Consider the following 14,834-nt stretch of genomic DNA (forward strand, 5'->3'; position numbering starts at 1 on the left):
TTGTCCCGTGCCCATCATGAGAGTGCCTTAAAATCGGTATGTCAACACCATTCTGGTCACCCAATCTGCAATCCTGTGGAAGAAATACTGTGCTTACAGAAATACCCTCCTAGAACTGGAGTCTGGCCACAGGACCTGGTGCAATCACATAGGCTATAGAGGCAGGACATCTTGTTGACCCACAGATGCAGTAGTGTTGGACAGGACTTTGAAGGGGAGAAATAGGAGTAAGGGCCCAAGCAGGTCTGTCTAGCCTCAGAGGGCCCTAACCCCATGACTTGGCCATGCCTGGCTCATCACCACTGTGGAGGCACTTAGGAGAAGTTGGGACATGTGCTTCCCAAGACCAGGACCTACACAAGACCAGGTCCAGGTGTGGGGTCCATAGCCCAGACAGCACTTTGCCCTGACCTGTCAGTCCCAGGCACTGAAAAGGGGCTTGGACAACTTTGAGGAAGGTACTCCAAAGTGGGAGCCCTACCAGGCAAAGTCTGGAGCAGGGGCTTGGCTTGCCTGTATCTAAGGGTGATACTGCCCTAGCTCCCAAGAGTCCCAGTGGTGATACTGCACAAAGAGACACTAAAGAAGCAGTAGGATCTGAAGTATAGATGCTACACTCCATACCAGGCTCATGGAAGACCCCTCTCATGGACCCAGGACCCTTGCATTGAGCCAGATCGTGGCTGCAGTCATCTAGCCCTGTTGTGAGAGCTGGTGTGTTGGCCGGACCTTCTTTGCTACTGCTTCTAGTTTAGAGCAGTGCTTTTCAAGCCTATGTGCATGGGGGATCACCTGGGGATCTCGTTAAAATGCAGATTCTGAGTCAGCAGGTCAGGGGTTGGGCCTGAGGATCGGCACTTCTGACCAGCTCCCAGGTGATGCTGACGCCACTGTTCTGTGGGCCACACTGAGTATCAAGCCTTCTCTGTTGGCAGGAGAGAAGCAGAGGCTGAAAGACAAAGGGTGAGCAAGGGAACATGTGGATGGGGAGAACAAAGAGGAAGAAAGAACTAAAGGAGGAAGGATTTGGCTTTCTTTCTGTGCATTAGAGATGGCTAATGAGGATCCTTCTCCTGACACAGCTGACGTCAGCGTCTAAGGGTTTTGAGGGAACAACTCCCAAAGTCTTTACCTCCGGCATTTCCCATCCTCTGACCCATGTGAAACATTTCAAATGGAATGGGAATGCTGGCCTCAAAAGAACAGGCCATCACTCATTTCTATTCAGCCGGATATTTTTTGAGCGCTCGCAAGTTTCTGTAACTCGTGGCCTGACACAAGACATTCTCTGAAGGGATGCTGGGCTGTCTTCATCTCACACTGCAGAGAACGCAAGTGCTTGTACTTCATCAGGGTGCATTTCTGAGGTTAGCATGGTCCTGTGGCTTCTCAGAACACAATGATAACTCCCACTAAAGTATTTGAGCCCAGTATATGGCAAACGGTGCCCCTCTCTCTTTTCCCCTGCCTTCTCTGCAGTCATGGACAGCCCTGGGACCAGGCTGGGTTTCTGTCTTAACCTGTCAGACTAGCGAGAAAACACGAGCTAAGAGAGGAGTCTTTTGCTCCTTAGAAACAGAAGCTTTGTCATTGTTTATCTTGTAGTTTTACCCCACTTAACAAATTTCCTTCTAAAATGAATGAAGTTTTCATTCCATGTAGCATTTTAATTTTAGTAGTAGTTAAAAATGAACAGACATATTTTGCAATAATGAATCAGAAACACTAGATGTCAGAAGAGAACAAGCTAACCTGAGGTTTAACCACCCGGGTTTACATTCAGCCATATAGAAGAGTAGATTTTAGGAGGTTGCCAGGAACCGAAAGAACGTTTCATAGCACAGTCATTGTATTTATTTAAATACTAACGGTTTATTGAATTGTTATGTTGTGTCTGTCAATTATATGTCAGTTAAAAAAACTAACGGTTGTGTAAACATAAGCTTATACCTAATACTAGATATTTTATTTTCTGATCTATGAGAAGGTCCTGAAAAGACCTAATAAAAAGAAAGGGAACAATTTTAAGTATCTTTTAAGGGCCAGGTAATTTCATGTACATAAATCTGTGGTCTATATACACAATTCCCAAGCCCTATTCCCTTTCTACCTAAACTGAGCAACTTTAAGGCTAGAGGAGTTTGTTTGTTTTGTTTTTCTCCCCCGATGGGTAAAGAACCAGAGCTTCGCATAGAGATGCTTCTGGGGAGACTGCTGAAGGCACCAAATCAATCAAGAGGTAGTCCTTGAACATGTACTACGAGCAAGGTCCATGTAGGAGAAGCACTTTAAACAGACATTGATGTTGGATTTTTCCCCCCATAGATGAAAGTTTCTCAACATGATGTACTCTAAATCTTATCTTAATTTCTCTTTTGGATTTAAGGAAAAAATCCCTGATCATTAGTTTTTCTATTGAAATTGTTCATTATTGCATAAATTTAGCATATTTTAGGCTCCCAATTCTCTGACACTTATCATAATTTCTCATAAACCTAATTAAGAGTTAGTCTGTAGAAACTTAAAATACCACCTAATATCTTTTGCTATAGTTCAGTATTTAAGTTAATTCATCCTGGAAACTTTTCAGGGAGAGGCTCAAAGTTTGAGAGAATTAGAGACTCTCAGAATGGGAGAGTACTTCCATTATCCTGGTAGGCATTGGGTAGATGCCATATTTCCATTAATGACATTTAAACAGCATTTCTTTTAGTTCAGCAACATTATTCCTGGACTACCTTGAACTATTGGTAAATTAAAAGCCACAATTTCTTCTTCTCTGGCTTATCTATATCTTCCAACCAGTTTCCCAGTGGGATGAGGGTGGCAAGAGTCCCAGCGTCAGAGGCCAAGGGCTCAGTCCCATTGCTTTCATTCCTGTAATCTTGGGCAAATCGTACACTTTTCATACAGTCATGAAAATTTCTGCTCATTCTCTGAGCACTTCCTATCCTGTAAAATTACCCTTCAGGTTTTTCAGCCCAGAGTAGATGCTTTCCTTTTTCTTTTACATTCTTCGGTACTCTAAAAAAAAAAAAAATTAATTTCATCCATTTTTATAAAGTTGAATAAGACAATAAAAGTTTTCAATCTGTGCAGTTAGAATGGCAATTACTGTCCTTTCTTTCTCTTTCACTTTTATAAAATAAATTGATGTGAAAATGATCATTACATTTTTTCTTCTCTAGTCAGAAGAATCTAAATGACTTGGTTCCTCTTTACTAGTCTTGATCCAGAAACAAAGTAGCTAATAAATAATATATACAAGTATTTTGGTATAATTAACAACAATGATTGGCCCCAATGTTGAGGGTAAAAGTCACATAAAGCAAAGTTTGAACTAAGAATAGATTTTAGAACAATAATAATGTAACCGTGATAATAGAATTACATTGACTTGGAAACTGTCACTTCCCCTTAGTGTAGTGTCACGTATTTGCAAATATAAGTTGTGTCTTGCTTTTGTTAACTGGGTCAAAAACATGTTTTTTTATTGCTGGGTATGTGGCCATCCTAGTTGGCTGGGTCCTTGCCCTTTGGGAGGACTGGATGACGCAGTCGGGACCTAGTCTTGGCGGCTAGGATTGGCCAATGTAGGGGGTGGGTCGAGGGTTCAGACAGGGCAGGAATCCTGTTTAATGTGGTCCAAAGTGGGGCAGTGGGGCAAATGCAAGCCAGAGTACACAGAGGGAGTCAGAGAGCACTAAGCAAAAAGGGTGAGAGCAATGGGGTAATTGGAAGATGGAACATGGAGTGAGGGACTGCAGTGAAGAGAGCCTGAAGTGTGAGCCAACTCCACCAGTCAGGAGCGTCCCAGATAAGCATCCCAAGTCCAGGAGGAGATTATCGTTTACTGGACGGTGTTTTGGTGGGGGCATGCCTCATTGGTGAGATCCAGTGCCAAGACTTTACTGACTGAGATACCCCATCTGTAGAAGCGGCATTTGCCCAACTGGGGCATGGAGGATCTTTACTATAAAGCCACACTGGCTGATACTTAAACCACTTTTTTCTCAATGCCCAGGTTGCAGACCACTTTAGAGGCCTCCTGTGTAGCAATTACTCTGGGCCACCAGCCACGCTGCATTTCCTACTTCGTCTCTTCTGCCTCTGGTCTCTCCCCCAGAGAGGGTTTGATATTTAGGTGTTTTTCTTTTCTCTCCCAGTCCCCTTATGTTTCTGGGTCGTTGGGGTGGGCTACCTCGTTTTGTGGTTCACGGTGTGATGTATAAGCTCGGGCTCCAGCCCCAGCCTTGGCCTCAAGCTGTGTGCGTGTCAGCTAGCTGTGGTCAATGAACCTGAGCAGAATGTGCCCATGTGTGGTGAAGGCCCCAGCATCCACTGGGTAAGTTAAATTTAGGGGGAAATGATAAGAGGCCTCATTTTGGTCTTGTGTATAGGCTATGATCTCCAATAAAGCTTTATTTTATTTTATTTTATTTTTAGATTTTATTTATTTACTTGGGGGGAGGGTGGGGGAAGGCACAAGCCAGGAGAGGGGCAGAGGGAGAGGGAGAGAGAGAATCTGAAAAAACTTCCAGCCGAGCTGAACATGGAGCCCTCCAGGGCTCCATCCCAGAACCCTGAGATCACGATCTGAACAAAAAAATGAGAGTCAGATAACCAACCGATGAAGCCACCCAGGCGTCCCCATAAATCTTTAAATAGCTTTAAATAGCAGTGCCACGATGACTGTATTTTAGTCCTTCCCTGTGTGCCTGGAGAAGGAAAGTTGAAGGACTAGTCTTCCTAGTCTGAGGTGCAGAGTGGTGGCCTGGTGAGGCAGGATCCTCCTAGGGTTGGACACGGCTGCTTCCCTGAGCCTACCCAAGTATACCTTCATATGCACCCCCAGCCATCAGTGGCCCTGTTTGCACAAATCTGTGGTCTCCATGGTGTTCACCCAGGTCTCTAGGGCAGGAAAGGGTGTGCAGGTTTGAGTGGAACCCACCATCTCCAGGTGGAGGGAGTGCTAACCTCAGGGGTGCCTGGCAGTATCTCAGTTAGCTTTTCCCATTGCAGTGACTTAAAATAACCATTGCATTTAACTTATGATTCCGTGTGTGTTTGGTAGTCCTTTGGTCTGGCCAGGTAATGGGTTTATACCCACGTGCCCTGTCCAAGACACAGATCCTTCCAGAGCCAACCCACAAGGCACTGGAAGCACTGGGCAGGGATCCATTCAATTCTGCATTTGTGAACTTGTCTTTGTCCTCATGTCAGGCCAGTTAGAAACAGTGGCCTTTTCAAAGCATTGAAATATAACTTAAAATTTGTTAGCCTCGAGGCTGACAATCAGCCCATCAGCTACTGTCTTAAAATGTAAATTTGATTTTTTGTTCTAGTATGGCAAGAACAACAGAAGAAAATTGGCATTGAAAAGACGGTTTATTTCTTGTAGTTTTTAAGAGGAAGAGGGATGTCATGCCATGCAGGGTCACACACCTTGGTCAGGCAGAGATAGCAAGGGACCTAGGGGAAGGAAAATTTATTGCAGCCTTTGTGGGAAGGAACACTGTGCAAATCAGGGTAAAAAGGCTAAGCCAGTTTACCACTGGCTGGTTTGCATAATTTCAGCAGACTCAGGGTGTAGGGGCCACCCCTCATTCTATAACGGCTGTCCCTGGTGATTAGGATGGAGAGCAGGGTCCTGATGTGTAAGAGCCTGATAAAGTAGGTGGGAAGTAAGGAGAGGTTGGGAGCTCTAGGAATTAGCTAGCCCTGATAGGGGCAGCCCTTTCCCTGTCAGGAAAGCCCCAATGTCAAAGCGTCAATACAGAAACTTAGAAAATGTGGTTCATACGCTACCTGTGCCTTCTGTGCCTCATTCAGTCTCCACATGCCCCTAGGAAGTTCTTACTTAGATTTCTTTTCCTATTTCCTTCCCTTACGGTTGTGGGATTCAGATGGCATCTTCAGAGAAATGGTAGATGTTATCCCCAGAGCGCATGATACCCCACTCCTTGCCCCCTTGCTTATCCACGAAAGCTGAAGTATCCATAGACCACCAAGTCCCCCAACATCTGATCTCAGCCCGCATTTGGTGCTTGGATATTGGAACCCTTGTTGGAGAGTCAGATCTGTCTGTTTACTACTCCTCATTCAGAGACCCAAGACCCAATAGAATTTGTCAGATAAGGACAGAGAGCAATCTCTGTTGGATCAACTGTATGACGGGCTTGCCTGCCACCATTGCTAGGAGGTAGAAATGGAAGGGCGTGCCTCTTTCACAAAGACTACGGTTTTTATGCTGACAACTTCCTCACTTTCTCTGATAAAACAGAGACTCTGGCTGTTGGTCAGTGCCTGGCACAGCCAAGGTCACCCAGAGGGACCTCCTGGATGCCCCTGACACCTCAGGGAGTGGACACTGGCCCTATTTTTAAAATCCACATCTTCCCAAGATACCGTGGTGTCTGACATACAATGTCGCCAGTGTTCAGTGACACCCTTCCCTGGCTTCTGAGATGGCTTCTGGAAGTCAGTAGACATCATCTGAGCTCCTGGTCTACTCTCAAGCCCGTATGATCATGCGGGCCTCTGTCCCTTTTTCTTAGTGGCTCCCAGAAGTCGAGGGTGTGCCAAGACTGTCAGCATACCAAAGCGGAGAATGGCTGTTACCAACTAGATGCAGGCTGATTAGCGACGTGACCGTCAGACTACACTGGGAACGTAGGTCGCTAAGTCCTTTCCAGGCAGAACCTGGGAGATGGGCATTTTCCTTCCCGCCCTCTGTCCTGAGGCCAAGTGTAGAGACTTGAGACATCCTCCTGCCCCTGTTTGAAAACTGCTTCTTTGTTTCATTTAGCCTTTTGGGACTGGTGAATTCAAGCCCCGTAGGCTACGAGAGGTAGGTGACTTAGGGGCCCTTACCTCAGTGGACGGCTGTCAATGTTGGGGCACTAAATGTGTGGACCAACTCCATCTAGGAGATACTGTCAACCTGGTTTTATTGTTGGAGTGAGCCAGAGGGAGGTGGAGGACATGCCTCCTGGCTCTTCTGGGTCTGGGACAGACTGCTTTCAGCGCCCACTTGGCTGTTAATTAGAAGCAGGAGCCTCAGGCAGCAGCTTGTATAAAGTAGGCAGTTAAATTCCTTCCAGGAAAACACTGGATAATTTGCATTTTCATCGGCTCCCTCTGCACGGAGAGCCCTGGGGGTCAGCCGAGCTGAGGGAGTGTACATCTGCCCTTTAACATGGGCTTCTTTGTTTGCCGTAGTCTTGTCGGACTCGCTGGTATAAGCCCTGGTGGTTTTCTGAGATAGGTGATTTGGGGGCCCATCCTTGGGAGCCATCCTGAGGAGTTGGGGTATCAGATGTGTTATCTAAACCTCTGCCTCCTCAGGGAGATGCTGGGAGAAGGGTTATTCCTTCCCAACTGCAGAACACTGCGTCGGGGGTCTGTGGCAAGAGCCTGCCTCGGGCTTTCCTACTCGCCTTGATGCTGATATTTTCTCAGTTCCCTGATGTATCCGAATCCCTCTGCGAGTCTCAGGATTTCCCTCAGAGAGAACTGCTCTGTGTACAGTTGTGATATTCAAGGGGTCCATGGGAGGAGGGAAATTCAGGAGACTCTTACACTGCCATCTTGGTCCAGACCTAGATTTTTTTTTTTCTTTAGACGTTCATTAATCTTTTTCTTTAAGCCTAGAAAGTTCTTCCATCTTCTTATTTCTATTTTCTATTTTTTTCCTGATTTTTCTGTGGTATGATTCTTTTTGACTCTGTAAACCCACGGAAGTTCATTTTGGAGTGTGGCCCGAGTTTACCAGGTAATTTTTTGTTCCATATTTACAAATGGTTTTTCTGGCAGCATTATCAAGTAAGTATCTCTTCCCCCTTGTGGACGATGCTGTCTATAATCAAATATACCACATTTTTATAAACACTGTTATCCATTTTGTATTATTTTGTTTCCTTAATTTCTGCTTATGCCAGTCATACTAGTTATATTATAAGGTCTTTGTAAAATAGGCCAATTTTCTGTTACTGGCTTTTAAAGAATTTGTTTTGACCTCTTTTTTTTTTTTTAAGTTTTAATTTAAATTCCAGTTAACATACAGCATAATATTAGTTTCAGGTGTGCGTGATATCTTTTCCTATTTATATATTAAGATTAAATAGAGGAGTATTTTGTTGGGTCCTCAAAACCCTCCCACATCCAACATGGGTTTTAGTTGGAATACAATAAGCTTATAAATTAATTTGGGGAAAATGGGCATCTTTAGGTTTAGCTTTTCCCATATAGCAATATACAATGTATCTTTTATATCTCTTAATTCAGTTAAGTAGTTCCATATACATTTCTCATGAAGATTTTTCTTAGTTAATCTGTTTTCTATTACTACTTCTCAATGGGATTTATTCATTTACTTTCTTAAATGGAAAGTTTTCAACACACATCCCTTGGACTTATCAGAATAGCATGTCTTTTAAAAATTTTAACAGGTTTTCTTTTTTTTTTTGGTGGGGATGTGGGGCCTGGAGTACTACATTCCACTGATTTTTGTAGGTGAATTTGTACCTGCTCTTATTAATTCTGGTAACTAATTGATCCCCAAGGCCTTATTATAGCTTATTCATTTTATATAATATATTTATACATAAATATATATAATTAAATTTTTATATAATATATTAGGATTATTACTTCCTCTTTTGCTTTTTGCACATATGTACATTTTCCATGTTCTATGTCACGATTCTTTCCCAGAAATAGAGAATTGAATGCACATGTTAAATTAAGGCGGGCTGAATCATTTAGATTTTTGAAATGTTGCAATTAAAATAGCATGGGTAGGGTTTACAGACTTCTCCTTTATGTGAATAAAAGGCTTCCAAGAAGTGGCAGAGTAATCACAGTATATAATTTTCTGGAAGGCATTATCCCAACCAGCCGTTTGCAGGTAGAATCAAATGTGTGTGGATTTGCTGCTCTGGTACTACAATTAAGCTTTTACCTTTTCTTTGCTTTCAAACAGAAAGTTCTGACAAAAGCTGTGGTGCCTCCAGGGCCTCTTGGAAACCACACAATGATGCCCTTGTGTTGAACTGTATGTTAAAGAAAGGACCATTGCTGCACTAATGAACCTGTGTCAAGATACTACTAGTTCAGTTCCCATCACTTCTAATTAGGGCTTCCAGAATTCTTTGAACCTTGCCAGGTCTCTGGCTGGGGCCATTTTAATATTTCCACTCCAAAGTCTGGCTGCTAATTTTGATTTTTTTTCCTCTATAGGATTTCCCAAATCATTATGACATAGAAGTCATTGACTTTGCCTTTCATAACGGAAGCTTTCTTTTTAAAACCTTTTTTTGTTTTGAAATAATTTTAGTCTTATAGAAGAATTGCAGTTATTATACAAGGAATCCCCATATATCCTTCACTGAGATTGCCCAATTGCTAATATTTTCCACACTTGCGTTATCATTCTCTTTCTCTGCTCTATACACACATGCACACATTCTTTTTTTGAACTACAAAAGATTAAATTACAGGTGCTGTCTTTTACCCCTAAATTCTTCAATGTATATTTCCTAGTAACAAGGATGTTCTCTTATATAATATTGTATAATTATCAGCATCAACACAACTTACTAAAATGTTTCCATTTGTCTTGCCCAGAATCACATAATGTATTTAAGTGGTTATGTTTTCTTAGTGTCCTTCAGTATATTCCTTCGTCTCTGTCTTTCATGACCTTGAATTTGCGAAGACTATAGGCGACTTATTTTGTGGAAGCTTTCCCATAATCCTAAATCTTCAACAATTTATAAAGGTATGACCTTTAGCTTGCAATTGAGCCTCTGTTATCTTCATTTTCCTATCTAACCTGAAGACATTTGCTTCCTATCTGTGATTAAAGAGCTCAAACGTACAAGGGTAAAAGCATGGGGAGGAAATTGACATTTGCTGAGAGCCTGCAAAGTCCCTGGACTGGGCAGTTGATAAACATCTCATTTCATTAGCACATCCATCCTGTAGTATAAATTATTATTATTGCTATTATGCACATTTTGCAAATGAGGAAGCAGATGCTCAGAGATTGTAACCTGCCCAAAGCCACACAGTTGGAGTAGGACATTTTGCAGCCCAAATCCTCCATTTCACCACACTCTTTCTGCCAGGGCACCTAATCTATCTTGACCTTCATCCACACTTGGTTCTATATAGACCGTGACTTCTGCAGGGTCTTCTAGCCTTCCATGGAGATTATTACTGTATTACCTTTTTCCTCCATTGGAATGTGAGCAGCTCCTGAGGGGGAAACACTGTAGTTATTTACTTTGTAGTCCTGTGCCTAACTCAAAGCTTAGAATGTCAACAGTTCCTGAATGAAGACATTGGAGCATATAAAGTCTAAGAGGAATAAGAAAGGCATCTTGTGGACTCAACTTAAGTTTTCCATATTCAGGACTGTGACCACTGCCTGAGCCCTGGAGCTGGATTCTTCTCTCGTTAGGGAAACGCTGACTTGCCTTGGCACCAGGAAGACATGCTCTTTTGATCCCCTCCGGACCTTACTAGCTGTGGCTTCTTAATCTTAGTTGATTAATCCTCACCACTCTGACTGTTAAGCATTGGATTGGCCAGAGTCCAATGTTGGGACCTCTTCTCTCCTCTCTCTGCGTTAACCTACTTGGTATTCTCTAGTCTCAGGGCTCTAAACACAGCATGGCTACCTTAAAATTTATATCCTGGCCTGGATCTTCCTGACCTTCAGACTCATTGTCTACCTGCTTATTCTACATCTGTTCATGGATGCCTCATAAGCATCTCAAACTCAACAAATAAAAATCGGAGTCCCGGTTTTCCTTCCACCTCAGTAAATGGAAACTTCCGTCTTTCTTTGCTCAGACTGAACCTTGTAGATTCATCTTTGACTTTTTTTTTTTTTTTCTTATACCCACACACAACCCAGCAGAAAATTCTCTCAGATTTCAGGTGCTGGGATCATGATGCAGTGATAGTTTCTTAAGCACCTTTTGAATTTTTACTGAAAATCAAAGAGAGTGCTCATCCTGAATTGTGTCTACTCAAAATTCATTTGTTGAAGCCCTAGCCCCCAGTGTAGTGGCATTTGGAAGATGGAGCTTTGGGAAGTAATTAGATTTAGATGAGATCATGAGGATAAGGCCTTCATGATGGAACTGATACCTTTACAGAAGAGATATCAGAAAGTTTGTTCTCTTTCTCTCTGCCCTGTGAGTACATAGCGAGAAGCAGGGTCTGTAAGCCAGGAAGAGAGCTCTCGCTAGAATCTGACCCTGGTGATATCCTGATTTCAGACTTCCAACCTCCAGAACTGTGAGAAAATAGATTTCGGTTCTGCTGTTTAAATAGTCCAATCTCTGGCATTTTTGTTATGGCAGATCAAGCCAACTAGTCACAGACCAATCTGTGTAGTGAATGGAAAAAATACCCATGGAAACCATCTCTGAGAAAACTAGAGGACGGAAAATCTCCACAAATCTTCTCTCAGAGGAAAGACATGTTTAAATAGAATTTAGATATATTCAGACATATTCAGAATTCAGAATTCAGACCTATTGTCTAAACCCCTACCAGCAATAGACAGTTATATAGCAGGAGTGGTAGAAAATTAGAATTGAGATTCTTAGAAATGTCTAGTGAAAAATCTCTTCTATAAACTCATAGCATGATTTTGAAGGAAAATAACTAAAAATAGAAAATGAATTGAAAGAGTAGGAACCTGGGGCAAGGAGTAAGGAAGGCTAACAGAGGGGAGGTATGGGGAGGGGAGGGGAACTCAGGGGAAATGGATTCCAGAAGGTGGGGTCAATGCTGACTACAAACACAGGGCTGGACACAGAAAACCTTCATGAACCAGTCCCCATCCTTTAATTTTTAATTAAAAAAATTCCACCATCTCATTGGAGAAATTGTGTCAGTTGTCCCCTAGACTGTCCCCCTTTCTGATTTTGTCTTTTTGTCACCTACATTTCCTGTAAACCAGATGTTAGCTGTGCACATTTGATCAGAAGCAAGATCAAGTTCTTGACAGAAATACGTGTACTAGTACTTGGTAAGTACAGCCTCCTGAATCACTCCAGGAAGGACACAATGTCCTGTGATGGTTTTCCTACTTCTCATGGCGTAAGACCAATCAGTAGGTCCAGGGGTGACAACTTGATCCTTCCACTGTGAAGTCCTCTGTCAGCTAGCTCCTCTGACTTGTGACCACGGAGTCCAGCCACTTGCCACCAGTGTGGCCAACACTGCTGTGGTCCAGTCCACCTCCATCTCTCACCTGGAGTATTGCAACACTTTCCTCCCCTGCCACTGCTCCTTATTCCACAAAGGAACTGGAGTGAATCTTTAGAAATCTGGTTCCCCTCATGTTACTCTTCTGTTCAGAACTTTCCAGCCTCCTCCTAACTCACTCAGAGTAAGAGCCAATCTTTTGCACTGACATCCTGGGTCTCAGGGATCTGGGTCCCAGCTCATAGTCACCAGCCCTGCCCTTCCTTGCCCCCTGCCAGCCACCAGCACTGCTGGCCTTCTCCCTGTGTCTCGAGCCTGCTAAGCATGCTCCCTGACCTGGCCTTTGTACGCACAGCTGCTTTGTCTGAAATACCCTTCCCTAGAGAGCTGCCATCTTCTATCCCTGCCTTCTACCCAGTCTTTCTTTCAACCCCCTTCTCAGTGAGGACTTCCTCAATGGCTCTCCAGAAAATTATAACTCTTGTCTTGGTGCTGCCTCTACCCTTTGCCTGCTTTGTCTCCACAGCATATAGAACTACCGGATGCAATTTGATTTGCTCGCTCATTGAAGTATTTTCTGCCTCCACAGCTAGAACATAATTCTCCTGAAGGCGGAGACTGTATTTTGTTCTACGCCATGGCTTGGGGGTGGTTGGCACCACTTGGTGGCTGACAAGGACCTGTGCTGTGCACTCAGGACTGAAAAACCCCAACCGAGCGGGTCCTGAGTGGGCAGCGGAGGAGGACTGTTCCTGAGCGCCGAATCACAGTATATTTTTTTAAATGTTTTTTTTTTTTTAATGGAAATTTTGTCTATTCTTCGCTTTTGCTTTCTGCACTCACTTTCCAACATCACTCCCTGAGTAGGACTTGACTCCACTATGGAAGGTGATGTCCATGTGGCCTCCTTCATAAAATAGGTAACAAAAGCCCAGCAACCCAAAGGTCTCGAAGGCTTCTGACCACAATTAGTAAGCAGGCACTGGTGTCTTTGTCCTCAAGCATCAAATATACCAAAGAGATGTGCTGGGCTCATGGTCCCGATTTTAATAATCCAAACCCCCCAAACACCAAGCTTTCTTGCTTCCAACTCAAAATACTTGTCCGCGTGGCATCACACAGAGAAAAAACTGTAAATCTCACTCTGTAAAGCACTGCAGAGTCATACATATCTTTAGTCGGAGTTTTCCTTTTTATTTTTTTATGAGGCTGCGGAGGAGGAGGGCAAGGGCCTTGTGCCACAAATTCGCCAAGATTTCCTGCCATCGCCTGTCAACATCATTGGTTCTGAAAGGAACAGAGTCACCCTCATCTCCTCCTGCCTCGCCAGGCTCTCACCCACCTTGCCTCTCCTTCTCTCTGCCTTGTCCCCAGTCTCCTTTTTTCCACGTGTCTCCATGATGTTTCTAACATAGATCAGTGTAGCTTTCATCTCTGCTTTTGTTTTTCCCAGCACCCAGCCTCCTTCCACACCCAGCCCCATGAATGACGGGGAGAGTGTGAGCGAGGGTCTTCCCTACCTGCTGGGACACGACGTGGGCTGGGCAGTCCCGGTCCATGCTGACACTGTCTGCATCACCCTGTGAGCTCGCACTCCTGTCTGGCCTCTTAGCTGTGTCCCATCCCCCTGCTCCTGCCTGCAGTCCGCCCCACTTGCATGAATTCCTGAGGGGCGTAGAGGACAAGCATCAGAAATGTCTACTTTCCACAGGTGATGCCTCCGCCATGCCCACTTAATCGTGGTTTATTTGCTGAATATTAAAATGCTCTCGGATCCACATAGGCCATCTGCTTTTCCTCCAGATACCCTGCGCCCTGGTCCATGAAGCATCTGTAGTGCTATTTCCCTTTATGTCATTAAGGATGGGGATGTGCTAATGTAAATACCAATCGGAAAGCTTGAGTCATTTTTCCAATGTTTCCATCATGCTGTTTGCTGTATTACGATTCCAGATTATTCTACTTTAGGTACCACTTTACAGGATCGTCAGAGTCCTACTCCAATATTTGGATCCCAAATGACAGATTTAATGGCCTTCATTAACACCCCGATGATGTAGGCTTAATTTTACGGTTCACCTGTTCTTGCTGTTTACTTTCCTGAGCTTCAGCCAAGCCGAAGAAACTGTGTGAAAACAGAATCTCGTTGTCCATGAAAGAAAACACCACCTTCCTTAGTAGAAAGGAAACCTGGATTTACGTACACTGGTACCTGAAAGGGACTCTGCATGTGGGGGTGGGGGAAGCTTCTACACTTCTGCACTCCCCTCACCATGTCTTCCTCACACTGGATCCAAGGACATGCTTCTGCCCTTGACTGTTCTAGTTGATGAGGAGTTGTGACACTTCTGGTGTAAGATCAAAACATGTTGTTTCTTTACTTTCAACTCGAATTTTCCTGAACAGATTCTAGAAGAGAAGTCTAAAAAAATCTTTTCCTTGGTCTATGTCCCCAGGGACCTACCAGCCCAGCTCAGTTACCCTGAGAGGACCAGGGTAACTGATTTCTTCATAACCTCTCAGAGATATTCTTAGACAAATACTGACATGACTCCCCCTTTTCCCCTCTAGACATGGTAACACACTGCATAGTCTTCTACAAGTGG

At 43.7% G+C, this 14,834-nt stretch overlaps 1 long non-coding RNA gene across 1 annotated transcript; it reads left to right on the forward strand.

The window, feature by feature from the left end:
• The first annotated feature begins 3,841 nt into the window (after positions 1 to 3,841).
• Positions 3,842 to 14,417, forward strand: LOC125099233 (uncharacterized). The gene is made up of 3 exons (XR_007127061.1): positions 3,842 to 4,345; positions 11,981 to 12,049; positions 14,197 to 14,417. It is a non-coding gene; the product is annotated as an uncharacterized LOC125099233 (long non-coding RNA).
• The last annotated feature ends 417 nt before the right edge of the window (positions 14,418 to 14,834 follow it).

Source organism: Lutra lutra, chromosome 4, assembly GCF_902655055.1.
Source record: "Lutra lutra chromosome 4, mLutLut1.2, whole genome shotgun sequence".
NCBI lineage: Eukaryota > Metazoa > Chordata > Mammalia > Carnivora > Mustelidae > Lutra > Lutra lutra.